Below are 19,256 nucleotides of genomic sequence, written 5' to 3'. Positions count from 1 at the left end.
TAAAAAAATCTATCAGCCAAAGTACAGTAAAACAAAATAATTTTCACATGACATCTTAGCTAATAAAAATGCACCGCATAGGCCTGCTAGGGTAAGATGTTCAACAACCAGGGTGCTAAAACCAAAAGGGCCCTGCCAAAGGCAGCCTATTAAATCCATGGTCTTAAACTGTTTGCAGGATTTAAAGGTGATCAACAGCACATTGAATTGGGCTTGGAAACAAAACAGATGCCCTTAAAAAATGGGACCAGATTAGTATCGCATGCTCTAAAGAATGAGCTCCAGCCAAAATGTCAGCTGCAGCCTCTTCCACCAGCTGAAGTGCAACAATATATTCTGTATATATGCAGACTTTCAGACTGTGCTCTTGGAGAACATGAGCAAGTCACGTGATACCACCTCTGGGACCCAGTAGCAGTTGTCCTGGGCACAGAGAGACAAATGAAAAACATCTGTTAGGAGCACCCACCCGTAAGATAAAGAAGGTAATTGAATGTTGTCCATAAGAAAGTGATGTTTGAAGGACCGCATTCCCCCCGTTTGGTAGAGAAAATGGCCAACCCCCACTCACTTTCTCCCTGTTCTGAGGATGATCTGTGCTATGGTTTCAGCCGGGATGCTTTCTCCCAGGGGAGATGAATTTCCTCATTACTGAAACAACGGCCTGTAACAGCTTCTGCCCCAGTGTTGCCAATCTGGAGTTTATCTAGGCGGTAAATGGCCCAAGCTTCCAGTGAAATTAGACCCTGCATTCTAAATTAAGTTGGCCAGATGTCTTCAGTTTAGCCAGACAGTCCTTGGTGTTTGCTGGGAAATCATCAAGACCGTGAACCAGCCCTGATCTGCCAGTTTTTCTCTGTACAGATGGCCCCACTTTGAAATCCATTCCTTCCCCATCTCCACAACATGCAAGATGCAGATTAGCCAAAGCTGCTGCTGGTCAGTTTAAAAGACAAAACCTCTTCCAAGCTGTGCTCTGTAGCCAGGGAAGAAAGAAAGAAAAGCCCTCCCTCAGAGGGCCCCTTTGGGTAACAATGGAGGCCCTTGGGGGGAATCTAACGGGAAAACCTCTTACAAAGAGATACACGACTCCCACTTCCAGCTGCGGCTTCAGTACAAAACAAGGGGAGAGAAGATTTGGCCACTTTCATCTCAATCCTTTTAGACAATATAAATTAGCAAGGGAGTGCTTTTGCCCCTTTTGTCTGATGCTCTCTATCTCAGAATCAGAGCAGAGTTTGGGGGCTGAGGAAAATGCAGTGCATCAGGGGAGCAACAGATTACTGTAGCATCTTATTCTGGCACTCAGTGGCCAACTGGTAGGTGAGACATATTTTCCCCAGGTATCTGAAGGTGCGAATGGAACATGATGTTGCCAAGCAGGTGTACCTCCTTCCCAAGCTCAGCACTGTTCAGAGGTTTTGCAGGTGTTTCTAGTATGTGCTTTGAAGACCCTGCTTGGTCTGTAGGTGGAAAACTGTGTTTCTCTTATACTATCTGATTCCTTCCTGGAAGAGCTTGTAGAAAGCCTCGGCAATACTTTTTAAGACTTGAGGCAGTTTGTGGAGTTCACTGGAAGGGGCTGCTTGTCGGGAAGCATTCCAACTTAATTCCCTGGCCTGTCATGTTCCTTACAAGCACACAAGAAGAGCCCTGCTGCATCAGATGAGGGAGGGATGCCAGGAAAAAAACCTTACTGAAAAGAGATAGCAAAGACCATTCTTAGGGGAGCAAGAATTAAATCCATGCTATATTGGAACTTATATACTGAAAGCTCCCCACTCCAAGGATGCAATTATGTTAAAGGGTTGTCAGCTCCCGTTCCAAGTAGCACTCAGCGCTGGGTCTCGGCTCAGAATCAGCCCTGTATTCAGCTCACCTCCCTTTCCCTGTCAGCCTGTCTTTGGTAAGAGCCTACTGCAAAGAGGAGGCCATTGGCTCTGAATATCAGTGTGGCTACAACATAAGAACATAATCTGTGCCTGATCAGACAAAAGGCCCATCCCATCCGGCACTCTGCACATGCAGTGCAAATCAGCTGCCCACAGGATCCCTCAAGCAGGATGAGTGCAAGCCCTCTTCCTGCCCAGCTCCTCAGCAACTGGTGTACGCAGGCAGGCCACCTCTGGTCAGCAGACAGGTAGCAGCCACTGGTAGCTCCTCCCTCGTGAATCTGCCCAGCCCCCTTTTTAGAAACATGCAGACTGGTGGCCATCACCATCTCTCACAGAAACCAATTCCACCATTTAACTATATGCTGTGCAGAGGATTATTTCCTTTTGTCTGTCCTAACCTCCCACCAATCATCTTCATGGGATGACCCTGTGCTTGAATGTTGTGGGAGAAGGAGAAGAATGTCTCCCTTCTCCACCCTGTGCATTATTTTAAACATCTGTCCCATGTCTCCCATTATTCACTATTTTTCTAAGCTGAACAGTCCCAGTTACCATAGCTGCTCCAGCCCCCCCCCCCGCCCCCTTTCTTCCCCTCTCTATACTTTTTCCAACTCAATAATGTCCTTTTTCAGGCAAGGTGACCAGACTATTCCAAGTGTGGTTGCACCAAAGAGTTCTATAAGGGAAGTAAGATTTTGGCAGTTCTATTTTTTGTTCCATTTCTAATGATGCCTAGTATGGGGTTGCCTTCCTTGCAACAGCTGAGAATTGTGCTGACATTTTCATTGAGCTGCCCACCACTACCCCAAGATCCCTTTCTTGCTCAGTCACTGCTAACTCAGATCCCATACCTGAAGTTGGGATTTTTTGCCCCAGCATGCATTGCTCTACACTTGCTTATGTTGAACTGCATTTGCCATCTTGATGTCCATTTTCCCAGCTTGGAGGGATTCCTTTGGGGCTCCTCCCAGTCCCTTTGGTTTTAACACCCCTAAAAAAAATCAATGTCATCAATAAACTGGGCTGCCCCACAACCTACTCCTATGCAATGGGAGTGAAAGTATGGCCAGGTGTCCTCTCTTGCAGTGGATGCTCCTCTTTTTGAAGGGCTGCCCAATCAAAGTGAGTCACCCCAAAAAGGAAGTAGAGGAGACTTGAACTCACTTGTCATGAATTAACACCTGGACTGATCCACCTGGGCATAGTCCTCAGGATGGTGAGATTCATTATAGTTTGATTTAACTTACAGAGATCATTTCAAATGTTGCATCCAGAATTATGCGCTGCAAGATGTGCATAGCTGAAGGATCTTTAGGGTCAAAACAGGCCTAAATCTATATCTTATTTTAAATCTATATCTCACAGCTATATTTCTCTGCCCCAATTTTCACTGTAGAGGAGATGCAAAGGGCCTGAAATCCCCTTTCGTCCCCATGTTATGGTCCCAGTCTGGATGGGTGAGTACTTTACCTCCTCTAAAGTAAAAATGGGGAGAGATGTTGCTGCTAGGTACAGATTTAAAGTAATGTCTGTTTTAGCCCTTTAAGTATCGCAACTTGCAGTAACTAAGGGCATTCGAGCAGCCAGACCGTAGGGTTAATAAAGTTTAAAGTGAGTCAAGGTTCTGCATATCACTGTTCTGGCAATGAACTAGGTCATCTCACATTGGGCCAGTACAACATTGTTTGCAAAGGATCCTAAACACTTTAATTTGCTGATGTGGAAGGGATTCTGCCATCAGGTTAGCATTGTAAAGCTGAGTTTCTATATACAGTTAGCTGGGAATAAGTCTCATGGAGGACTTTCTTCTGAGAAGACAGGTATAGGATTAATGTGGTACACCTTTTGCTGTTTGCATCACTGCATCCGATATAAGAGAAGGAGAGCACTGCAAAAAAAAAGGGGGGGGGGGACTGCAAAGAAATAAAACATGCAACATCCTGAAAAGCCTTTGAGTTTTTTTCCTTGGAGGAGCAGAGAGCTGTATGTCCCAAAAAGGCCAGATGAGTAGTGCAAAGTTATTAGTCACCCAGGTATTTACAGTGTTTTTCCTACTTCCTTTCTCCCATGGCCTTTGTGGTCAGCAGAACAAAATTCCTGGGAACTCCCACCTAAACACAAGTTTCCTGTTTATGCTCGCCTAGTGCTTTTATGTTTTCGCTGTTGAAAAACCAATGGACCAACGTTGCCATAGAACAATGGCAAACAGAGATTGCAGGTGAGCAGAAAACACCAAATAAACCTAGTCTCCTCATGCATGTTTCTTTCTGGAAGGGAAAAAGAGGGTATGAAAGATAACTGTGATCATTATTTACTTTCATTTCAATTTACATCTCTATTCCACCCCATAGCTCTTTGGGCTCTCCTGCCGGTATTCTAAATACGTAATCAAACAGTACACTAAAATCCAAAATAAATAATACATACTACAATGAATAACAATATATTTTATATAAATAAAAATAAATATATATATAAACAAGATAGAAAACAATATCAAAGAACAATACCAAATATTTAATTGTTAACAATATTTACTTATTTATCTGGCCAGGGCGACTTCTTTTCTTTTCTTTTATAACTTTTCTAACTTCTTTTATATCGTTTATATTTTTTATTTATTTTATATTATTAATTTTAATTGTTATTTTATATTGTATTGTATTGTGTTGTAAGCCGCCCCGAGGCTTCGGCAAGGAGCGGCATAGAAATGTAATAATAATAATAATAATAATAATAATAATAATAATAATAATAATGAAGTAATGCAACCATATCAAGAATGACAAAATAGTAAAAATAAGCCCACAGGAGCCCTATTAGAAAAACCCAGTGCCCAAACCAGCACCAAACTGGGGCTGCCCTGTGTACTGGCTGGCTATGAAGGCGTGGCCAGTGCAGGCTCTGCCTGCTCTCCGCTCCGCTCCACAGCAGCCTCAGGTATTACAGCTGCCCCCTTTCCCCCCCCGCCACAAATGCCAGGAGGGCCCGCAGGTGACAAGCGGTGGGGGTGGCAGAAGCTGTGCCCTTCCACAGTTGGTGCAGCATCAAAGGTGACCACAAAGGCAAGCAGGCACAGGTGTAACTTTCCCCCTTGAGAGTCTCCATATTACAGTGTTCTTGTGTTTTAATCTAAAGGAGGAACTGGGTGTTTGGCCTTCCTTTTACCTATTAGGTTTTGCTTTGAAAAAAGAAGGTAACAGTCCAGGTACCGTGTGCAGAGAATTTGGCTTCAATTCTGGCAGATGTACCTGCTGGAGGTTGTGAGAGGCACGGATTGGAATTGTCCATCATTTCTGGACTGATGTTCATGCATGGATGCCTTCCTTGCTGTAATGTGAAAACCAACATCTGGCCTAGAAGTTAGGTGTATAGCTCAGTGCCTTATGCCCAATGAACATTGCGGGCCCACCTGAATAAATCAGAGACCAAGAAGCTGGAATTAGAGATAATGTAGACTGGTGAACTGCAGTCATATGTGCAAATACAAGAATGTGTCCTTCTGTGTGGACCTTCAGTGGTTTGGAAAGACCCGGCACTCTCTTCTACTCCTTGCTTCTCCATAACACATTTTAAAAGTTTGCGTAGCTAGAAAACTAGCACATGAGAGAGTCCATTCAATGATGTGTTAGCTTTAGATGGGGGAGCACTGAAAATGGCATTTCTCCCTTGGAATTTGAAGTGGCACTGCCTGTCCTATGGACTATTTCATTGCATTCCCACCTGCCACATGCATTAGTCTGGCCTTCTGGAACCCTTCTCAGGTCCTCATGGAGTTGTGTTCACTATTGAACAAATGCAATATGCCTCTGTGGGATTCCCTGATATAGTGAGAGATGGGGCAGCCAAGGGCTTCTTCCATCCTTTCCTGCCTAGTTATCCACCCACCTTCCTCACCTGAGCTGCAGGTGTACCTCCCAGCAGTCTGCAGAGGACAACAGACAACAGGGAAAGACAAGCTGGGGCTGCCTCCCAGAAGCATCAATCTGGAGGTGCTTATGAAGATCATCCAGTTGATATATTCCTTTATTTTAATTTAACTGCATGGATTTGTATCAAGTGTCTCAAACATCCTTGCAATTATACATAGGTTTCAACAAAAGCAGACCAAATATCCAAAGTGTCTGTTTGAAGGCAGTGTCCTTATGCTACCCATTCATATACCAAAAGCATTTAAGGTTCTCCATCTATAGCATTATAGGAAGTGACTGTTTATTCTTTCAGTTTTGTAATATCAGTCTTTTAGCTGTCAAAAGGGCACAGAGGATTCATTTCCCCTTCCACTTGTTGTTTTCCTGCTAAATAATTTAAGTGAGCATGTACATCAGTGAATATCAAAGACTGTTCTTGTACAAAATTTACCTGTGTCATAACCTCATCCCCCAAAGAAGCAGTTGCTGGGCATTGTCAAAACGAGGGGTGTGTAAGGATTCTAATCAGGCTGTGAAAATCTGACAGATTTTCTTGACTTGGCCCTGTGGGTTCTAGTCTGCCAACCATGCACTGGTGCTGAATTGTTTTGGCTTTTATATCCCGTTCATTAGCACAGAGCAGACTACGTCTGATGCAAGTCCAACCAGCATCCAGATTTCTTTTTTTAACATGGGGCATGATTTATTTATTTTTTAAGGCCAATGAAATATGTACTAAATTCAGGTCTCTGCTTTGCAATTTGCACAAAGTTATGCAAACAGCCTATAAGCAAATTGTGGAGTGGAAACTAAACTTTGCAAGAATCTATAATTAACTTTCAAAAAGTCTACTCACCCAGACCCCAAGGTAATCTACAGGGTCCTTCTCTGGGAGCCACCTTTAAAAGAAGGAAGGAAGGTGGCCAGGAGGGGAAGGGCCTTCTTGGCTGTGGCACCCTGACTGCGGAACAAGCTCCCCAGTGAGGTGTGCCTGACACCAACTCTGGTGCCAGCTGAAAACCTTTCAGTTTTAATAGCTGGGTATTTATTCAGTTTTACATTGGTTTTTATTCATATTGTCATTGGCATACTGTGGTTTAGCTACTATTTTTGTGTTATGTATTAGTATTATGAATTCAGTAATTATGATTTGTTAATTGTTGATGACATTACATTTTGATGGATATTCTAGATGTCCTATTGACATCAAAAATGTATGATATGCTATGTTTTAATATGGTTTTTATCCTTGCCGTAGACCATTCTGAGAGATTTTTGCTAACTGAACAGTTGATAAAAGCCATAAATACATAAAAGCAAGGTGGCCAAGGTGGAATATGTCCATATGCAGTGGGAAGAGGCAAACCCTGTGCTGTGGAGGCTCTGCAGTGCACGATGCAACCACAACATTCCCGACAGTCAACTGTCCAGCCTCTGCTTAACCATCTCCAGCAATGGAGAAGCCACCAACTTGTAAAGCAATGCGTTCCATTGCTGAGCAGCTGGTACTGCCAGGAAGCCTCTTCCAGTGCTGTGTGGAACATTTTCAACCATTCTTATTCAATTACACAAGTAGAAACATTTGGAGAAATATATTTATTTATAGCTTTTCTAGCCCATCCATCACTAGTATCTCAGGACAGCTTACAATAAAAATGAGTAGAATAAAACAAAACACCACAGCATCCATTTAATATTCATTTAAAACATTTGTATGCTGCTTATTGTGTTACAGCACCTTTGGGCAGCTCGCAATCCTAAGATAAAGAACCACAATCAAACTGATAACAATTAAAAATACGATACTAAGAAAATACTGATAAAAATACAAAATGAAGGTTTAGTAGCATCAACTATTAAAATGCTTTTTAAAAAGGAAGGTCTTTGCCAGGCACCGAAAAGAGTATAAAGAAGCTGCCAGGTGACTTTCCCTGGGGAGAGCATTCCAACTATGGGGAGCAGCGGCAGAAAAGGCCCTCTTCCCAGCAGCCATCCCTCTCTCTTCCCTAGGGGATGGCTCATGCAGGAGGGCCCCCGGCAGAGACCTCAAAGGCCAGGTAGGCATATCTGGGTGCAGTCACTCCTTGAGGTGACCAGGGCCTAAGCCCTTTAGGGCTTTATATGTCAACACAAGCACCTTGAATTGGGCCCAGGCCACAAATGATAACCAATGTGGTTCTTTCAATACAGGTGTTATGTGGGCCACTCTAGGCGCTCCTGTCACTAACCAAGCAGCCCTGAAATTTTCATGGGCTAAGTTTGGGTTTCTGGCATTCACCGTACTGAGGTGTGCAAGGGTCTTCTTTTTGATTATACAATCATTGCTTCAGCCATCTGGAGTGTCTACTAAATCAGACAGGACAGTTACAATGGATAATGTTGTATTTCTTGCCAATTTTGCTTTCCAGCACTGTATACGTGCATGACTATATTGAAAAGACTACCGCTAAAATACATATAAAACCTTATTTAAGCACTCCATTGCTTTAGGGTTGCTACTTCTCCACTCCCAGCAGTGTTACAAGAAGCTCTAGCTGCTGAATTTATGTCTTTCACCTGGGACAACAAAGATGATGACAGCCCATTTTAATCCGAGCAAACACATTCGTTGTTGCCCACATACTATCCACAACATGCTTTTGATTTGCATCCACTTGACATGGGAGTAGAGGGTCAGTGTTACCTTTGTTGTCCTGGGTTGGCTTGCTTTGAGCAAGACCCTTGATATTATATAAACACAGTTTTGTGTATTCAATTATATCATGAATTATGTCATTTTCGCTACAGAACTGAATTCGTTTCAACAGTTGCTAATCAGAAAATAATAACTGAGCTTTTCATGGTTTTGTATACCTCAGGATGTACCTACTGAATAGCAGTCATTAATATAGATAAAATTTTATTCACTCTTGTTCTGTACACCAAGAGGAGACTTAAGACCCAAGAACAGTGGCCAAAGCAAGGTCTTAAATTGCTTTTTGTAATTATCCCATCTTTCTGTGCCATAGCAGTACCATATCATCCTGACACTGACTATAGGGTGCTACTGTATAATTGCTGGGCTATGGAACTTCGCCATTTAAAAATGAAGTCCGGACAAAATGAGAAATGAGTTGGGGATTCTTCCTCTGGAGAAACAGCAGAAGAATTTCTAGAGCAGTGCAAAAAAAAAGTCTAATTCCTCACAGGATTTTGCTGACATGGGAGAATAATAAATGATTAGAGAAATTTTGAGGAAGCCAAAAGCCCTTGAGTGCTGTGGAGTCAGGGGAGCCTCTCTCATCCCAAGATCCAAATATCATTTCGGAGATGCTCTCAGGCCTCATTCAAGCAGTGATGGGGTTTAAGGGAGAATGGGAAGAGTCCAAATGCCACAAAATGCCAGCATACTTTAGCCAAAAGCTTCTACTGCAGTATCTTAGTGGAGGCACTTCAACCTTTTTGAATGAGCAGAAAAAGCGCACATGAACTGGGATGTCTCTTAAAGGCTGGTGATTGGGTGAAAGGATGCGGGACAGGAAAGGGGGTGCCCTCATGGCTGGGACTTCAGGAAGGCCAGATTTGGCCCCAGGCTTGAGGTTTCTCACCACACGTCTAGGTTGTCTCCAAGTCCAAAGCCAGTTTGGGAACTCCCTCTTGAAATGCCTGTAAAAACAAAAGAGCATGAATATCATGTACCTGCTAAAATAGGTGAAATTTATGAATTCAATGAAGCTGTCTTAGGATGCTGTCCTGTCCCTTCCAGGGAGAAGGTCAGCCCCACCACATTCAAAGGGGCTTACTTCGGAGTAGACATGCATGGGGGTTGCACTGTCGACATCATTGGTGTGCTATTTCCTGTTGTAAGTGTAAAATGAAACTTCAGGAAAAACACTGAAAAGGGAAAATCAAGAGTTTCAATAAACAGGAGGGCATGTGAGTGGGTTTTCCAAGGAGGATTTGCAGGACTCCAGCAAGCACACATTTGGAACGGCTCTGGTGTTATCTGCACAATTGTGAATTTGTAAGGTTTGCATGTTTTTGTTAGCTGCTCTGGGGTTGAAAGCTGAGATACAAATAGATCAACCAAGTAAATAAATAAATCCCATCTGTAAAAGAAAGACTAAATAGACAGTACGATGCTGGTGACAGCACAGTAAGTTTACAGCATTGTTGCCACATAAAGAGTCCATCAAAACTCTGCAAGACAGCTCAGCATAAATGCCCACCGTGGGAAGGGATTTAAGTGAAATTGCAAAACCAACAAAGGGAGGTCCCATCTGGGGGATCTCTCACGGACCCTTCAGATTCTTGTTGCCTTTCTTGTAATCATTCAAGATGCAATCCTATGCAAGTGACAGAAAAAAGGACTTTTTCCATCCAGCCAAATGTACCATTCTGCTCTCAATCTCCTACATCAGTAAGCTCAACACTTTATTCTCTCGTCTTTGAACAGCGTGTCCCCTCCCCTGCACCAACGTGTGGTCTTTTGTCTGCTAGGCTGGTACTTAAGGAAAGGATGAAACAGAAGTGTGCTCTTTCCTATTGTGTTATATCAAATTACAAAGCAGATGCTTAACATGCAAAGATGGCTAGGTGAGGAGGACAGATGGCCCAGCACCCAGGGAAATGACCGGTGCCTTCCCATCCCCAGCCTCTGTGGGAGAACAAAGGAGGCAGATGCCACCTGGGTCTTGGAACAACAATGGTGGAACAACAACAACAACAACAGAGTAATCATTTAAAGGAATGGGCAGGGATTCCCATCCACCTTTTGCCCATGTGCACACAAAAGGGTCCATGCTTTGAGACGCAGGACCTTGCCTTGAGATTTCTGGAGTTCCTGTGATGACCAAGTACCAAAATAGGACCCTTTAGCACTGCTAAGCAAAGGCTCTTCTTTAGTCAGCTAGTTGTACAATTAAAACAGGTGCCACACAACACTTAACACAGTGCTACACTATGTAAACAGCACGCATGGTGATATATGCTGGTTGCCCAGCCCTGCACTGCCCTCCCCCACGGCCTTCTGCAATGCTTATCCAGCCCATTCAGTAACCCCCACCCCCTCCCCTGCAATTTTAGTTAATAGATTCTTACTTTGGCCACTTTTACTGCTTTCTGTTCAGCATAGTTAGGGAAGCTATGATAAATAACCTGCTAATTGCACCTTAACATGCATACCTGATCCCTGCTTGGGCAAAAGGCTTTAATGATTATTTTCTTTTTTAAAACAAAATAACATTACTTTCATATTTAGACCTATATATAGAAAGAGAGAAAGAGAGCGAGACTAAGTGGGATGGAAATCAGTCACTGAAATTTGTTTCCCCCTCATGGGAACTGAAACAGTCATTACATGGCAATTTAGCAGGCTATTGCAGAGTCAGTTCATAAGCTGCTCATCAGTAATTCTGCTGCTTTCGCCTAATAAGAAGCAATAAACCATGTAGAGGTGAAGTCGGGAAGCATTTATTAAAGGTATAAGAGCCCTGGCATGCCTTAATAACACTTTGTCCAGTAGTTCACAATGGACAGGATGGTGCTGCACAAAATAAGTGTAGGTTAGCTTCAGTTTAAACTTGGTATAGGCTCAGGTTTTAGGCCTTATATCACAGCTCATAAACTGTACCTATTCCAAATTTGAGGATTCACTTAGTTTTAAAACATACACACAAAAAGTAGTCAGCCCTTACAAACCACATTCTTTCCTAAACCAGATTTGGAGCATCAACCGCTCATCGCTTTGCATCCCTGGGGAAGCTGGACCTGAATTCCTTCCCAAATCACCTACCTTTTGTCTATTGTCCCCTCCAGTGACACATTGACTACTGGTCTCTTTCCTAGACGGAAAATTTGCCATCAACGACTGTCCTCTTCACTTAATATCAAAAATCTGCTCTTCAGTTTGGGGAAGGGAATATCTTTGCTTTGGCTCCCCGGACTCTGGTGCACTTTGTCTCGCCCTGAGTCGCCGCATGCTGATCCTTTGCATGGGTGTTCAGCAGGAGGTGAGGCATGAGGCCGGCGTGTGCGCATGCGCACGTGGAGTCCCGCTTCTGCATGTGACTGGCCGGCTTTGTGTATCTTACGCACTTTGGGCAAAGAGCCGCTTCTGCATGTGACTGGCCGGCTTTGCGTATCTTACGTACTTTGGGCAAAGAGTTATGTACTTTGCATTACCTACTGGGCATACTTTATGTGAAGAAGGGTCTGCTAGGGTACCTGAGGGTTCACAAACTTGTTCAGCTCACTTCCTGGCCAGGACCCAGTGTGGGAAAGAAGTCTGGGGAACACAAGGGAGCCAGAATGTGGCCTAATGGTCACATCCCTAACTCTTGAGGCATCAACTGGCCTACATTCCCACTTGCTGGAAGTTACTGCAGTAGCTGAGGCCAATTTTTGCTTTTCACATGAAGCCCTCTAATTAAGCTGGCTGCAGCAGCAGCAGCTGGGCCAAGATCCTGAGAGTAAGCGGGGGGGGGGGGGCAGGCTTGCAAGGAGACCAGCTCTCTAAGCCTGAGGAGCGCCACGGAGGAAGCATCTCGGCCCCAGTGACAAAGTGTCAGAACACATCACTTAAGCACTTGTGTTTGCTTAGCAACAGGGCGAAGTGGCCAGGGCTATCAACCCATCGGTAAATAGCTATAAGTATCAGCAAATGACTATAAATAAATTCCCCTCCTTTTCCTAGTAAAGGATCAGCTTTCTAGGTAATCAAACCCAACAATAACACCAAGAAAACTGTTATGGAGATAGCTAGCCAGCAGGGCCGTGGGGTCAGTCTAGTGTATTGCACTGAGTGCCACGTGTATGACTATCCACTAGCTGGACAGAAGTAATGGGTTTGTGTGTCCTATAATTTATTATTCATATTACTACATCGCATTTATATGTTGTCTCTCCCCCCTCTTCTGAGGGTCCCAGGGCAGCTTACATCATTCTCATCCACTCCAATTTATCTTCACAACAACAACCCTGTGAGGTAGGTTAGGCTGAGGGCAAGAGACTGAGCTTCAGGGTGACTGAGTGGGAAATAGAATCAAGATCTCCCAGATCCTCAGTGCAAAGCAGGGCATTTTGGAGAATGTGCCTTCATAGACTCTCCATCAGTCAGAAACAACTTAGCAGCACATAGCAATAACTGGAAGAAGTGGACTTCTCTACCTCCCAACATAGGGTGACCATGTGTCTTCTTTACAGAGGACAGTCCTCTTTTTCTAGGGGTGCCATGTCCAGTTCCAGCTTAAAGATAAAGAATCATCAGAACCATAATCTGGCAACAGTGAGCACTAAGGCAAAAGAATGATCATCAAGATACACAGGGTTCTACATGTGATATGATAGGCTGGATTTTTATTGAAATAAAAATATTTTCTAAATTAGCCTCTAGGCATATAAATCAGCTGTACACGAAAGCTGTATGGAAATGGCTGCGCTCTTTTGCTCAGCTTCTGGTGAGGCATTTCCTCCATTTTGGCAAGGAGCAGGCCACCCTTACTCCTCCTCAGGCAGCTCCTTAATTCCTCCAAAAGTCCTGCACAGAAGGTCAGGGGACCCTGGTGAACGGGGTGAGCCGCGGTGCGTGAGGAGGAAGGAACCCAGAACTTTGGGAGGAAATGCATTCTGTGAACAGAGCACCTGTGTCAACACAAGATAGATACTGGATCCAGCCCAAGATGTTGAAACGGTTTGCATCTCGAGTGCAGTGGGGATCCACATGCCAAATATTTCGACCTGTGTTCACAGACGATTCACTGATAGGGAAAATAGCAGGGCACCGTGTCTTTTAAAAGCAGCCACCTTCAAATCGCGTGCACAAACGCAGTTCTGTCTGGCAAGGGCTTTTCCTGGGCAGCCGCTTGTGCCTGTCAGACCGATCCGGTACCTATGAGGGGACAATTCTATTTCTCCCACATCTTCTTTTTCTTTTTTACATTTCAAGTTTTTTCCTTCCCAAATGTGGGAAGAGTTGCAAAGTTTGGAAAATTCTCTCTCCAGGCAAACTAAAACAAATTTCTCACTACCAGCAGCAAAATTCAGTGGGTGTGCTAATACCCAGCATGGAGATGCCCATGTTGGACCTGCTTGCTGTTAAACTTGAGAGGACTGCCAGATAAATGGCAGCCCTAATTCATGGTTGAGATATGGTGGTTCAAACCAGGACTTCTAAATACGAAGAACTCTATTTTTTCCCATTTTTCATTTAAAAACAACAACCACAACAACACCCTCAGGGTCTATGGCAAGCTGCTATACCCAAAAGGTTTGCTGTGTAGAAACTTCTTTGGCTCGTGTATGTGAACTGATCCTAAGATCTCTTTCATTATTTATTGTTACCTTTTGAGATTACACTGCCACTCAGTGACTGCAAGGCCAAGCAATGGCTTGCGAACCATCACAGAGAATAAGTCACAGGGCAACTTTTCATATCACCCCACATGCTATTCTTCTATTCAGGTCACATTCAGCTGTGAGCCACAAAGTTTTGAGCAAGCCATGATTAGCTGACCAGTTACCAAGTTGATGTCAATTTATGTAAGTCAGGCCACTGCCTTCTCAGCATGGGATTCCTTGGGGGTTGGTTTTGTCCCCCATGCGGTTCGGCATCTACATGAATCTGCCAAGTGGGTTTATCTGGAGTCTGGGAGTGAATTAGCATCTGTATGTCAATGGCAGCTTTTCAACTTCAGCAGGTGAGGCTGTGGATGTGCTAAATCAGTGCCCAGCTGTCACAATGGACTGGAGGAAATCTAAGAAACTGAAACTCAGCCTCTATCCAGACAAGAATGAGAATCATAGAATCAGTTTTGTGGTTCAAACCATTTGAACTTTTGTATGTTGAAAATTTAAACCCTATTTTATTGCTTCTCTGTATTCTTGTATCTGTGTTTGTGAATGGTTGTAAACTGCTGAGAGAGCATCAACTGATATAAATAATAGTTCTGGGCAGAAAACAATTTCGACTGGTCTTATATATTTGCAACATGATTAGCATTATGGTAGTACCTCTGACCTATTAGTACCTAGTGATCTAGAAGTTTGCAACCCTGGCCAGGTTTTGCATAGGAATGATTCAGCTGTAGCTTACTTAAACTAAAATTCTGTAAGCTTCTACAGGGCTACTCCAGCGCAAACATTCATTGCCCCTGCTAAACCTTTTGTTGAACTCTGTTTTAAATAAACGCTGGACATATTTACAATTCCCGGCAGGAATAATATAACACTGTGGCTTGGCAGTATTTCTTTAATAACCCTTGAATTTGCCCTAAATTAGAGAACTTGCTGAACTCTGAACATATGCATTTTGAGAACTGTTACTTGTGGTTCTTATGTGGAGTTGTGCACTTAACAGAAAATGCATGGCATGGTGGACCAGTGCACAAAGGGTGGAAGTTGTCTATGCAAGTGAGATGTTTAGTGCAAAACCATCTGTTGAATTCAGTCAACCCTAAAGGTAAGCTCTTCTCGCTTTATAGGGATGGATTCTTCTGTGTGTTTACAGCTTACATAAGATGCTGCTTAGCATGGTGTACAGGATGCAGCGTCCCCTCCAGTCAACAGATTTGAGTGTAAAGCAGGGTCGCAAGGTGCTTTCCAGGAATCGAGTCTCATGCACTGCGCAAGCAGCACCTTTCTCTGCTGTCGTCAGCAGCAGCCAGCAGGGAAGAAGGTTGCTTTCCAGAAATGGTGACTGGTGTACCCACTCGTGGCACCCCCTTCCCCATCTGCCACCACCACCAGCAGCAGCAGTGGCAGCAGCAAGTGGGGAAGAAGAACAGTTGCCAGGAATGGCAGCTGGGGAAGGTTGCTGGTTGCACAACTAGGGGTCCATAGGGGTCCCTGACTTCAGCCCACTTTGCAGGAGCAGACTGAGCATGAGAGGAAGCCCGTGGATTCTGGGGGGACAGATTCCAAAAGGCTTTGTCCCAACCCTAATGCTCGCATCACCTGCCCTGGCTGCCATGGGAAGAGTTGCAAAGGGCAAGGAACCTACCCAGGAGATGGAATGCAAGGCAGAGTGGCCTCACACACGAAAACCCTTCGAACCCACAGTGTCCAGCACCAACAAAAACATCTCTCCCAGCAATCCCACCTGTAGGTAAGAAGGCATCTGGAGATACATTGGTGGCCATGGGCAGCACGTTGCCTACACTAGGATAAAGGTTCGCAACCCTATCGATCATAAGGTCTTGCGTCGCTCCCCAAACCCCACAGAGAGCCCTTGCAAATGCTTGGAAAGTGGTGAGCCCTTGGCAATGACAGACAATAGTCACATTTTTATCACATGATCCTTTCTAGCTTTATGGCTGTATGAACTTGAAAGCATCCTTTCCTCAGCTTCCTAGTTGATGCTTAAGGGAAGGGGGCCATACATAGCCTCCCTTTCCACTGATTTTCGTACATTGGATGAAACACATTGGCTACGCAGAAAGCTCCATTTGTGTGAAGATCACCATGTGCCAGGCCCTACAGAAGCTCGCTGAAAAAGGACTTTAGAGAAAGTAATGAAAGGGTGATTGAGACGCACCTTGCTAGAGATATGGCTGTGGAGTTCACCACATCAGGGAGGGAGGGAGGGAGGGAAATTCCCTTGTGAGCTCTTTGATGCAAAGTAGCCCAATTCTTTTCAGTTGCAGACTTCCTATGCCAGGCTTGCAAAACAGATGTCACAGAATGTCCCCAGATGTACATGAGATGCTGCCCAGACAGTTCTTCCCGAGAAGCAAAAAGATGACTCCAAGGTATGCAAATGTCTGAACTCTATGCTTGATTTAAATGTAGCTCCCACATCCTGTTTTTATTTCTGCTTGAGCTCAGTGGGAAGACCAGACCTTAGATGAAAAGTATGACATGATGATTATTATTTTTTGTTTCTGCTGACTTTGGCACATCTCCATATCCTGCTTCCTTGGATGATGAACCTTGGCCCTGCCATAGCCAGCTGGTGGCCCCTCGAAAGGGATTACTCTCCATCAGAATGAATTGTTTTCTCCTAGAGGAGCCAGCAGGTTTCTCAAATAAATGGTCCAAAATACTCAACTTTCTGAATTCCAAAACATAACAACCAGACAGTCAGAATTCAGAAGCAAGAGGACAGGTAATCCCTACTCCACAATTAAGTCCTGACTTTTGACAGATGCTCGTATCAAAGAAACCTTCACTGCTAGGTGAGCCTTATCTCCTTACCATAACAGCACCCAGTTACCAGCTCATGGGAGACAATTGTCGTTAATGGATGCTGATAACCGCAACTACAACCCAATTTAGCATCTTTAAAAGTTGTTCTCTTTTTACTGAAGCAACTGTCTCATTCTTACAGCTGTGTTGGTAGGTTTCAGTGATCTATTTCATATGATCCTTGTCTTATGCTTGCTAAAGTAAGATAGCCATCACAAAAAGAGGCAAGACTGAATTCTATATGCTCTAGTTCTGGCAGGTTATCTTTCTGTGCCTTCGTATTTGCAAGCTTCGTATTTGCAAGCTTTGTATTTCTGTGCCTTCGTAATTGCAAGCTTGCATAGAGGTCTTGAGAGTCCTTATTCCTTACTTGAGCCCCATGCTTTCAAATGGTGACTCTGGAAGCCCTGAGGTTCCTCAGAAGCTGAAGAGCCAGGGAAAGTGTTGTGCATGGGTGCTCTTGGGCTGATTCACAGTTGATCAGAAGGCCACTGATATCCGACAGGTCTGGCCAGGGTCCATCTGGGTGGAATGTGCCCCCTGTGGTGCAGATAGGGCAGGCCAGCACCCAGAAAGCATCAGGTGAGGGACCAAGCTGTGGCATCAGCCACTGGACCAGCATGTCCATGCTGGGGCCCAATGGACTGATGCCGGTGGTTGACCATCTGTTCTTACTAAAAACAAAATCAGAGATTTTGCAGTCAGGAAGCAGCTGGCTGAGCGGGTGCATACAGCTCATGTTGTTATTTTTACCTAAAGACATTTCACTTTTCTACAACAAAAAGTGCTTCTTTCCAAATCGATGTGTTTAGCATGGGGTCAAGAGACACCCTCACCCATCTTATTCCACCAGTCATGAGGATGCTTTCATTGGAGAATGCAAAACTGCAGCACTTGGAGTATTTCTCTCCTTTTAAATTAAAGTTGGCAAACAGGTGAGGGTTGTTTTCATTTTGTTTGTTCCTTTTGCTCTTGAGTATCAGGGATATAGAAACAGTTGTAAAGCGGGGAACGGGTGGGAGAGAAGAGAAACATTGGTTGTATAATTCATGTGTAAAGTAATGCATGCCTGAATGTCTAAAGGGGAGGCATAAGACCATTAAAGGTGCAATCTTATGCATGTGTAGAAGCATGCCGTGCAAGTTGGGGCATGCTGAGAGGTGCAGGACTTTTTTTGTTGAAACATGTATAAGATTGTCCCCTAAATCCAGGGTTTGAAATCACTGCACTCCAGAGTGCTTCCTAGAACACCGTGTGGTGCCCAGCCCAGTGGGCTGCCACTACGCTCCTGTGCAACGTGTGGGAATCCTGTGGTGGATCCATGTGGCTTTTACAGCAGATGAGCCCAAGAGGAATGGCTTCTTTGAAGGAAGAAAGCTCCTCTTCCTCTCCAGACTCCGCCATACCTGCTATAAGCAACAGCAGAGAGAACAGCCTAGCATTTCCTGGTCTTCCTCCACCATCCTTTCAAAAATCCTCTATTTGAAATGCTCCTCTTATAGATCAACCCTTTATGAGTACATGGTATTACTTGTGGATACGCAGATCCACATTTGGGAAGACACTGTTTTAGCTTGCCGATAACCATGTAATTAAAAACGGCTTGGCATGTACAGATGCCTCTAGCAGTTGTTTGGCATCAACCCTCCTGCTGCTGGCTACACTCTTTGGCTCTTGTCCTGGATGTTGCACACTTTGTGGAAACATAAACCTGGTGGACTCAGGGAATGGCCTGGCAGGATTTCCACACTGAGCACTGCGTGGCAAGACCGCTGTCATGACATGATATTCAAGTGCCATTTGGCTCTCTTCTCACATGCTGCCAGGCCAGTTCCTGGTATGGTGCTGTAACCCAGGAACAGGCAACTGGGTTGTTTGATGAGGTTCACTTCTTTAACATCATCATCATCATCATCACATATATCTCAGCTTTTTTTCCTCTTGTGAGTTACTCAAAGTGGCCATGTAGTCCTCCTCCGCTCCATTTTGATATCCTTCCCTACAAAATTCCAATTAACAAAGGAATTTACCAGCCTGTGAGCTAGTGAGGACCCCAGAAAAGATGAGGGTCTAATTACAGATGACAATTTAGCAAGACTAGAATTTAACTCATGATACTGCATTATGTCCTGTGAAAAGCATAAGACAGGTATCACAGGGCAAATGTGTGAATGATGTGTATCATTTGTATGTCACATGTACAGTACAAATGAAAACATTTATGAACATTTAATGAAGAAGGAATATCTTTGAAATAGAAATTAATATGTGAAGCCAAAACTGGAGAAGA

General features: G+C 44.1%; 1 long non-coding RNA gene across 1 annotated transcript in view; it reads right to left on the bottom strand.

Annotated features, from left to right (window-relative positions):
• Nucleotides 1-8,867: 8,867 nt before the first annotated feature.
• Nucleotides 8,868-19,256, bottom strand: part of LOC123020858 — a 33,128-nt gene continuing 22,739 nt past the window's right edge. Inside the window, exons 2-3 of the long non-coding RNA XR_006414207.1 lie at nucleotides 9,394-9,451; nucleotides 8,868-9,243 (exon numbers count right to left, since the gene is read on the bottom strand). This is a non-coding gene — a long non-coding RNA (uncharacterized LOC123020858). The remainder of the gene's footprint in view (nucleotides 9,244-9,393; nucleotides 9,452-19,256) is intronic.

This window comes from Varanus komodoensis, unplaced genomic scaffold (assembly GCF_004798865.1).
Source record: "Varanus komodoensis strain SLA01 unplaced genomic scaffold, ASM479886v1 scaffold15, whole genome shotgun sequence".
Lineage (NCBI taxonomy): Eukaryota > Metazoa > Chordata > Lepidosauria > Squamata > Varanidae > Varanus > Varanus komodoensis.
This window is presented reverse-complemented; position numbering and strand designations above follow the sequence as displayed.